General features: G+C 33.8%; 1 protein-coding gene across 4 annotated transcripts in view; it reads right to left on the reverse strand.

Annotated features, from left to right (window-relative positions):
* SCAPER (S-phase cyclin A associated protein in the ER) overlaps positions 1-5,356 on the reverse strand; it is a 490,627-nt gene extending 485,271 nt beyond the window's left edge. For 3 of the 4 annotated variants that reach the window (XM_034668001.1, XM_034667999.1, XM_034668000.1), the window contains exons 1-2: positions 5,239-5,356; positions 1,105-1,175 (exon numbers count right to left, since the gene is read on the reverse strand). The gene's annotated coding sequence lies outside the window, so the exon portion shown is untranslated. The remainder of the gene's footprint in view (positions 1-1,104; positions 1,176-5,238) is intronic. The other variant, XM_034667997.1, reaches the window with a different exon arrangement.
* Between the last annotated feature and the right edge of the window lie 5,670 nt (positions 5,357-11,026).

The raw sequence follows: 11,026 nt of genomic DNA on the forward strand, positions 1-11,026 counted from the left end.
AAAAAAAAAAATTAATGATTTTCTACACAGTGGCTAACTGAACATAACAAAAAAAAAAAAAAAAAGAATACTAGCTGATCCTGTCATAAACCATGGGCCACTTCCTTTTACTGCTTCAGACATCAGTTTACAGGGCACAACCCAGACAGACTGTAGCCTTTTTTTGCTCCTACTGCAAAACCCTGCATAAGCCCAAAATTTTATACCATGAACCTGGATTTGTTTCCCCACCATAATCAGGGCATTTTAGCCTCCTTTATCCTGTAAGACTTGTCCATTAAGTTTGTGTCCCTAACTCCACTTACCTGTCAGTGTATTTGTTTTACTTCTGATCCACAGAGATGGTTATCTTATTTTGGAAAATCTTTTACTTTTTTAATTAAAAAAAATTTTTTTTTATCATTGATGCCATTGTAGGTGAGCAGTCGGGGATTATTTTATGAACTCACAATGACATTTTGATTAGAAATTCATGTTTTCCTTACGTGAAGTTTCGGGTTTGCATAATCACATTGGTATATTTAATAATATCAAACCAAAATAATATATACGAAAGGTTCAGAGAAAGTAACTATGAATTAAAAAGCTAACTATTAATGTGCTAAAAACCACTTTTAAAATAAAATAGGCTTGTGCTCTCTAAAATTTTAACAAAGCAATTTGAAAATTTTTAGAGACAATACTTTCGCTATTCTACAACCTAAAGACATCATTATACCAAGAAAGAAAATCATAAAAGAATTCACAAATATGGGATGTGTAGCAGAAGGGTTAAGAGCATGAACTAGAAATTGATGACCTGGGTTCAAATCTTCAGAGTCACTCATTAGCAAGTTATATAACCTCTCCCTACCTCTGTTTCCTCATTTTTAAATGATGATAATAATAATGCCTTCACTGAAAGGACTGTTACAAGAAGCAAATAAATCAATATTTGTAAAGTATTTAGTCCTAGCTAGGCACGTAGTACTATATACACATTTGTTAACTAAAGAATGCTACACTGAATTTTTACATGAAGACAAAATATACAATATTCAAATCCTGAAAAATTACATTTTCTCATTGAAATTAAAAGTAAGTAGAAAGTTGTATATGCTGTACCTGTTTAGTATTTTTGTGAGTTCCTTGAATTGTCCTCTTTGATTTTCCACCAGTTTGACATTTGGATTTCCCTTCAAGGCAAGAATACATATAAAGGTCAACAAATGGTTAGTACAAAATTGAACTATACAAATCATTTGGGCATACGAATACATAATCTCCTTCCAGAGATGACAGAACAGTACAATCTACACATGGTCAATATGAACTACAGATAAAATTAAAAACTTCCATGGTCCCAGGGGCTGATTTTATTGAACAGCTTTCTCAAAACAGGAATAAATCAACTTCTCAAATAAGTCAAATAGTCTGACAATTTAAAAACAAGGACAAGTTAGTTGATACTCCACAATTTATAAACAGGTCTGGAAAATACTTCTTTGAATTCAAATTTTATTTTAACAATAAAATCAAGAACACATTTTTTACCATTTAAAAACTCAAAATTTTGCAGTTAGAATGGCAAAGATAGACAAGGCAAGAAACAACAATTGTTGGAGAGGATGTGGAGAAAGGGGATCCCTCCTAAATTGTTGGTGGGAATGCAAGTTGGTACAGCCACTCTGGAAAACAGTGTGGGGGTCCCTTAAAAAGTTAAAAATTGAACTACCCTATGACCCAGCCATTGCACTACTGGGTGTTTACCCCAAAGATACAGACGTAGTAAAGAGAAGGGCCATATGCACCCCAATGTTCATAGCTGCATTGTCCACAATAGCCAAATCATGGAAGGAGCCGAGATGCCCTTCAACAGATGACTGGATTAAGAAGCTGTGGTCCATATATACAATGGAATATTACTCAGCTATCAGAAAGAACGAATTCTCAACATTTGCTGCAACATGGACGGCACTGGAGGAGATAATGCTAAGTGAAATAAGTCAAGCAGAGAAAGACAATTATCATATGATTTCTCTCATCTATGGAACATAAGAACTAGGANTATATATTATTATAAAAAAAAACTCAATATTTTGTTTTGACTAATTTATCTGATTTATGAAATTCACAGTTTAATTTGAAAACACAAGTTTTCAGTTCTTTGTATTTTTGCCAACAGATTTATCTTTCTCACCTGTTCTTTTTTGTAAGAAAGATACTAACTACTGTTTTATAATCACTCTATTTTTGAAAGCAACAAAATAGGAATAAAATTCTACCTATATTGTACAACAGAATAATTTTCCTCTCAGCAAAATAATTTGAGCCAGGACCTCTGAAGAAGTACAAATGAAGTGAGCCATAACACCTACTAACAATTTATCCACACATAAGTGGGCCTCCCTCAACTGTTCTACCAGGGACGAAAGCAGAACTCTACACTCAACTACAAACCCCTTTTTTCATCCTTTGATTATAGAGAACAACATACCAGCAGGCTTTTTAGAACACCCAGTAGAATAACCAGCTCAGAACAAGCACCAGAGAAAACAGAAATAAAACAACAGAAGAAAACTTTTAAAAATTGAAGGATTACTCTCAGAAATATCTGAGTACATATTATAGCTATAAAGAAGAACGAGCTATTTTTTTAAAAAAGCAAAACAAAGATTTCCCTATTATCGGTAAAGTTTTAACAATATAAAATAATCCTTATCGAAAATTATGAAATTGACATTCTCCTTTTGTCATCATTATTTAGATATTCAGAAAGCTCTAATTCTCTGGGCTCATAGTTCTATTCTTTTGCAACAAACATGAATGAAGCTTTAAAATCGTACTGGCCAACTTTTTATGTACTTACATGCAACATCAGGTTATATACAGATATGTGATTCATTATTGTATTTTCTTTCCTTCCTTGAATAGAAGCAACTTTAATAAATCTCAGATTATTTTGTGTTCTGAATAATCCATAGAAAATGGGAAAATAAAATTTCATAAAATAATATGAATCATATATAGCAACCATAAGACATTTTTAGGTTTTATGTTATCACTTTTGTAGTAAATAATGTTGATATATATTTTTTATCAAAGAAATGAACATAACAGTAAGCTTCCTTATGAAAATTTTAGCTAGTACAGAGCTAAATTTAAAAAGATAAATTTAATTTCCCCCTCTATTTGGTAGTTTTTGATTCAAAGTAACTGCTCCTAAAAAATATCTAGGAAGGGGTGCCTGGGTGGCTCAGTCTGTTAGGCAACTGCCTTTGGCTCAGGTCATGACCCCAGGGTCCTGGGATTGAGCCCTGCATTGGGCTCCTTGCTCCGCAGGGAGTCTGCTTCTCCCTCTCCCCTGCTTGTGCTCTCTCTTGCTATCTCTCTCTCTCTCTCTCTCTCTCTCTCTCGTAAATAAATAAAATCTTTTTTAAAAAAAATATCTTAGGAAGACTGACAAAGAAAAGCTACTGAGGGAGGACTGGTCCAAGCAGATATTTTAATATACTATAATGCCTCTATAATTAAAACAGTGTGGCCTTCACACAAGAATTAGATGAACAGCTCAGTGAAACAGAATGTAAGTACATATGGAAATTCAATTTATGATACAGTGACATCTCAAAAAAATGGGGCAAAGATAGACTTTACAGTAAGTGATGCTGGAGCAACTTGTTACCCATATGGAAAAAGATAAAATTAGATACATACCTCACACTATATGTAAGAATAAACTATAAATGGATCAGAGATACAAGTGTAGAAAAGTAAAATAAAGATAGAATAAATAAAAATAAATTTTAAATAAATTATAAAAAAATAAAATGTAAAAAATATGTAAACGTAAACTTAATAAAATATGGATGAACTCCTATATAGCTTGAAACATCCCCCTAGGTAAGGGTGTTGTCAAAGAATATGTCAAAAGGTCTCCCACTGATCTAGTAAAATTAAAACAAACCTAGAACAATTAAGCATCAAAATAGATAAATTGGAACTCATTAAATAAGAACCCATGACTCCATACAAATTTAAATAAATGCAAACTTACACATATAGCCACAAAAGGAAAAAGGGAAAGCTCTCTCTTGCATTAGAATGTCAGCTAATAAATATAAAAGGAACACTGGGGTTAGCAAATCACCATTTCGCCAACAGTAGTAACTTTTTCAGCCAAGAATTATCAACAGAAGCTCAAAGTAGTTAGTAGTAGTAGTAGACTGTTGTAGGAGAAACAGGACATTTACATAGTCTCAAACTATCTTACCACAAATTACAAAGTTAAAGTTACTTTACAGCGCAGAAACTCAGGAGATACCGCCTTAATCAAATGATTAATGTTGACATCACTAGGAATAAAACCACTATCATGTGCCTCCTATGACACACTGCAAAGGACACAATGTAATTTCTATAGAATCCCTCCAAAAATGTATAACTGAATCTAAGCATGAAAAGATACCACACAATCCAATATTCTACAAACCCTCAGAAAATTTCAAAGTGAGATCCCCTTTGGCACACCCCAACCTCCTGTTTTCTATATCCTTATCCAATCTTCTAGATTCCCAGGATTTAGGCAGTGGTCACAATGATCCTATCCATAAAAGTAAAAGGGACTAAAAAGGCATTTTTTTCTAGTTCAAATAATAACTAAAGAAATACATTCTTCTTTTCTAAAACATTACATTAAACTGTAACTGTGGTGAATATAGTAAATTTTTTAAAACCTGTTTTTTATAAGACTTTAATAAAAGAAAAAATATCTCAATCTCCTATAACTTAAAAAGAAAACTGTTTTGCCAATCATAACAAACCTACCTTCATTCCTACGTGAAACAGCAAAACACTTTCATGAAACCATTTGTATCTTAACTAAGAAAAAAAGGCAATAAAGGGACGCCTGGGTGGCTCAGTTGGTTGATTGTACGACTCTTGATTTCAACTCAGAGGTCATGATCTCAGGGTCATGAGACCAAGCCCCATATTGGGCTTACACTCAGCACAGGGTCTACTTGAGTTCTTGCTCTGCCTCTCCCTCTGTCCCTCCCCCACTCGTGCATGATCCCTCTCTCTAATAAATAAATGAATAAAATATTTTTTTAAAAAGCAATAAAAAAGTAATTTCTTATTTAATGTATGTTAATTTGCCCAACAGTTCAAACTGTAAACAGTTTTTGGACTATCTACTGTTTAAGACTAAATATATCCTCCTAATTTACAGCAAAAACGAAACATTTAAAAAATACATACCATCATCATCTTTGCTTTCCAGAGGAACACTCCAAGCTATCAGGTTTCTTGCTGTACGACCTTCCTCTGCAACTATTCTCCTTACTTTGTCATGACTATTGGAGCGCTGGAATGATGCCTATATACAGAAAAGAGAATATATATTAGATTATTAGATTAGTCAACATATAAAATATATTTGGCTGACAAATTCATTATTTCTAACATTCTCTCACAAGGAAGCACTTAAAACTAATTTAGGACTGAAAAGGTAGTTAAACAGAGAAAAGAAAGTAAGTCACGGATCTTTTTATTTCTGAAAAGACTGGTTTTACAACTTTAAACATAAATTATTTCAAGAATAAATACAATCTAAGGTTTGAAAATGTGCCCTAAGAAGCACAAATGCTGCTTTGTAAAAATTGCAGCACCATCACTTACATAGCAACAGTCTGATCGCTCTGATTCCAATCCTACACACAGGGTTCCTTTTAGCCTTTCCCTTATTTGTAATTTCTTTCTCTGCCAGTCAGAAACCCCGTTCTCATTACCTACAATATATTTACATACCTGTTCGATTCTAATACATACATAAAGTAGTTTCAGAATTGCTAACCCACAGCATTTATTAACAAGATTACAACATTTCTATACAGTTCTTATCTTTAGCCTTACAGTATCAAGTACTGGATTTTGTTTTCCAAAATTACTTAAATTAGTAGTTCTCATTCTCACTTCTTTCAATGGGATTACATTATTCACTTCTAGTATGTTACTCTTTCCCTTCCGTTTTGGGTTCTCCTCACTACTGTCTGATTTTAAGTGCTTGTTTATTGGGGGAGTATGTGAAAGAAAGCAACACATTATTCTCAAAGTAACTTACTGATGAGTAGAATGACTTGAAGAGAAGAAAAAAGGCATTACACTCTACAGCATGGGTCAGAAAACTTCTACAAAGGGCCAGATAACAACTTTTTATTTTAGGCTTCGCAGGCCATACAGTCTCTGTGACAACTAGTCAATCATGCCTTTTTGTGTGAAAGCAGCCAGAACTTAACTTTTACATCTTTAAAATAAATATCTGCCCCCACATTCCTTCATTCCTCTGACCTTACTAGGTATCCACATGGCATCTGTGGATGCCTAACTGTAGTTACCTAACTCATAAACTTATGCTGAAACACATTAATCTGCGACCACTATTTCAGCTCCATCCTGTTCAAAATTCTCAAATCATCTCTATACCCATATCTTCCAATCAAGTTAACACTATAAAATCTCCTTTTTTGGATTAAACACATCTCCCAGTGTTTATTAGCTCTATAAATAACTTAGGTTGGCATCTATCATTTAAGTTACCTAAGCATTGTTTTAAGCAAGAAGTATCACTATTCCTTACAGGCCAGATGAACAAATTTAAATAGATGGCCTACTTTTCAGCTCTTTTTCAGATAATTTCAGATAATTATGATGCAAGCATAGAAAATCTTATAGGTAGACATATGGAGATAAATATCATAAAATAAATTATTCTATATATTATTCTCTAACTCAAGACTCTTCATAAAGTGATAAATTTCTAGGAACTAAAGTGATCACAAGATAGCAATGCTATAGTGATGCTAGAACAGAAAACTTGAAATCTAATATTCTTTTCTTCTACAAACGTTTCAATTCTACCATAAATTTTGCAAAGTTAGTTTTTTCTCAAAGATTTTTATTTATTTATTTGACAGAGCGAGAGCATGCATGTGCACCAGCGGGGGGTGAGGGGGAGGTGCAGAGGGAGAAACAGACTCCCTCCTGGGCAGGGAGCCCCACATGGGGCTCCATCTCCCAGGACCCGAAGATCATGACCTGAGCTGAAGGCAGATGCTTACACAACTGAGCCACCCAGGTGCCCTAAAGTTAGTTCTTTTATACTCAGTACACATACACAAATTCAAAGAAAAAGCTACCACCAACTCAAGACTTTGTTTTAATTCTTAATTCTAGTACTTCTGTTGCAAAAACAGTGTAACATTCCTCTTACTAGAACACCTGACTGAAAACCAGGTTTCCATAAAATCACAGGTGCATTCTGTAATATATGCTAAGTGAACTCGTTTCAATAAACTCGTAAATTCTAGTCATTTTTACTAATCCTATTGTTATGAAAATGTCCATAGTAACTTAAATACAATAGTTTTAAGCATCCTAATCTCAGCATCAGGGTTCGATATTCAATAAATGACTCTAAGATACTTCATACCATTACAGATGTCTATTTCAAACAGAATTTTCATCTAGGTTCTTCCAAGAGGCTTAAACAAAATACATTATTTTCATCCCAAAGTCACAGTGTGCCACCTAGTGCCATATAGAGATTTTGCAGAGGCTTGTTCAAATACTAAATGTTTCAACAAAAAAGCATAAACATCAGTCTTAAGTGAAAGTTTTCATGTTTAACAATTACAGTTTACGATTTAAGTATATAATTTCTGAGACTTGCTCCTAGATTGGGAAAAGAAATTTTTAACCTATCTGCTAAGGCTAAAAAAATCTAAATAATTTCTACTTTAAGCAACTTTGTTCATAATCCTAAACTGGTTTCAAGCACTATTTATTAAATTTTTATGTTTGTACCTCCATTAAAGTTACTACTTCTCACAAGTTCTTCAAAATCCGTCCATAATACTACTTGCTCATAAAACTAATTTCCCTTCTTTTTTAAAACAGTTTTGCAGCTTTCTAAATAATTCAGGAAAGACCCTTTCTTTTAAATTCCCACTTCCAAAGCCCTTCATATTTTAAGTAGTATGAAGACAAGATTTCCAGTCACTGAATACCAGGAGTACATTAAAATTCTAAGAGTGGTAGCACTTACATATACTTTTAACCACAAACTTATCTGAGAAACTAAGTAACTGGTACAATTTCCCTAACATAGGATATAGAGCTGGAATTCTGTACAGTAACCTACAATAACTTTGTCAGATCTTACTGATATTTCACATCTTTCTAAAGGTAAAGTAAGGCCTAGATGAACTAAGGCTGTCCAGACTATCACAAGGGACAAAAATAAACTTCAATCTTGTATGAGCTACTTTGTTTTGAGAACTCTGTTGGAACAGATATCAAATCCTACCAATTCTATCTCCTAAATATATCTTGAAATTGTAAATCCACTAATATCACCCTAATCTGAGCCATCATCATGTCAAACAAATTATTATAACAGCCTCTGTGACAGAGACAACACCAAAGCCACCAGATTTTTGTCCTGCTAGATAACACTTACTGGGCTCTTGCAGATAGAAGGCCATATGACTAAATTCTACACACTAAAATATAGGCAAAAATAATGTAAGCCATTTCCAGGCCTGGCTTATAAAGAAAATCTCATGCATCACCATTTATATTCTCTCTCTCTTTTCTCCCACTTACTGGCCAGATACAGAGGATCCAACTCAGAACTCTCTAGAGAATGAGTAAAAAAAACAAAAATAGAGTTGGTCCCTGAATTACAATGTGAAAGGCTGAATGCTAAATACCTGCACTATTATGTGAATAAGAAATAAACTTCCCTTCTGCTTATAAAAGGTTAGGTAATTCAGACCAACCATCCACTTGAGAAAAACTGTAAGAGGCGAGCAAAATATTTTTAAACATCTGTTTAAAGCACCAGAAAAAAGTGAAGGAAGCAAGGAATTATAGTGCAAGATCAGCAAAAATGAGAAATTTAAAGAGGTGAGTCCAGCAATCAGGACTGCTTTTACCCCAGAGGCACCTGGCAATTCCAACAGACACAGCCAAGACAGAAAAGTTGAGCAGAGTTTGACAGACTTGCAAAAGTACAGTAACACAAAATCTGTCCAGACCCACCCCAGGCATTAGGTTGAAACCTGGAAGTTTCATTCCAAATGTAAGGGTAAACTAGAACTAGATAAGCCCTCACAAAAAAAAAAGAGCCAATTTTGAATCATTTCAATATCTGGCAGGATTAAACTATGACTGCCAGTGTCCCTAGCCATTGACAAAACCAAACTAAATTTTCTAGGGAATATATTATCATCTTAGGCATCAAATTATCTATTAAATTATTCACATATACCATCTGCACCCAATCAAAAATTACCAGCCACACTATGAAACATGTCAAATATCTGAAAATCAAGAAAAAAAAAACCCAGAAAATAGAAATATACCCACACATGATCCAAATAATGGAGTTATCAGACAAAGATTTCAAGAAGAGTCTACTTAATATGGCCCAGAAAATTAAAAGACCAGATTGAGGGGCACCTGGGTGGCTCAGTCAGATAAGTCTGACTCTTGATTTCAGCTCAGGTCATAATCTCAGAGTTGTGAGATCATGCCCCATATATCAGGCTCCACGCTCAACACAGAGTCTGCTTCTCCCTCTCTCTCTACTTCTCCTCACTGCTCCCACCCCCGCTCATGCTCTCTCTCTGTCTCAAATAAATAATAAAATCCTTTTTTAAAAAAAAAGAAGTCAGAGAAAGACAAATACCATATGATTTCATTCATATGTTGAATTTAAGAAATGAAACAAATGAACACAACACAAAAGAAACAAACTGAGTAATATACAAAATTGCTGAATAACTATATTGCACACCTGAAACTAACATAATGCTATATGTTAACTATGCTGGGATTAAAATAAATTTTTAAAAAAGAATGGTAAGCTATATTAGTATTGAACAAAGCAGAATCTAAGACTCTACTGCTAGAGATAGAATGATATTTCATAATGATAATAGGTTCATCAACCAGTGAATTATAACAATTCTAAATGTGCATCTAATAACATATATAAAAAATGAAATAGAAAAAAACACTATCACCATGGAAGATTTTAAGATACCTCTTTAAGAAGCTGGCAGAGTAAGTAGACAAAAACAGTTAAGTAACAATACAGAAGACTTGAACAACATAATTAACAAACGTGACGTATTTGACATATCAGGAACCCAACATTCAACAATGGTAGATTATACATTCTTTTCAAGTGTATGTTATTTTCCAGGCTATTGATACCCTGGGTCATAAAGCAGGCCTCACTAAATTTCAAAGAATAGAAAGTACCAAAGAGAAATAACCAGGAAAATCCTCGTATGTTTGGAAATTAAGCAGTACATTTCTAAATAACTTACAGGTCAAAGAAGTCACATTGTTAATTTTAAAATATTTTCAACTGAGTCATATTAAAAATATGATGTAGTACTTGTACAGCAGCCAAAGCCACGCTTAAAGGAAAATGTATAGCCATAAAATGATATAATGACAAAAAGCTAAAAATCGAGATCTGAGTCTTTATTTCAAGAAGCTAGGAAGAGTAGCATATTAATTCCAAAAACGAAGGAAATAATAAACAGCAAAAACCAATAAAATACAAGACAAACTTATGACAGTGAAAAACTAATAATAAAACCTAAAATGGGTTATTTGAAAACAGTAAGGAAAGAATAACCAATATCAAGAATAAGGACCGGGGCGCCTGGGTGGCACAGCGGTTAAGCGTCTGCCTTCAGCTCAGGGCGTGATCCCGGCATTATGGGATCGAGCCCCACATCAGGCTCCTCTGCTATGAGCCTGCTTCTTCCTCTCCCACTCCCCTGCTGTGTTCCCTCTCTCGCTGGCTGTCTCTATCTCTGTCGAATAAATAAATAAAAAAATCTTAAAAAAAAAAAAAAGAATAAGGACCATCACTATAGAGTCTAAAACCTCCACGTTTAACATATCAACTTACAATATTTGATATAATGCACAAATTCCTTGAAAAATATAATTTACCAAATCTTGG

This window comes from Ailuropoda melanoleuca, chromosome 9 (genome assembly GCF_002007445.2).
Source record: "Ailuropoda melanoleuca isolate Jingjing chromosome 9, ASM200744v2, whole genome shotgun sequence".
Classification (NCBI taxonomy): Eukaryota; Metazoa; Chordata; class Mammalia; order Carnivora; family Ursidae; genus Ailuropoda; species Ailuropoda melanoleuca.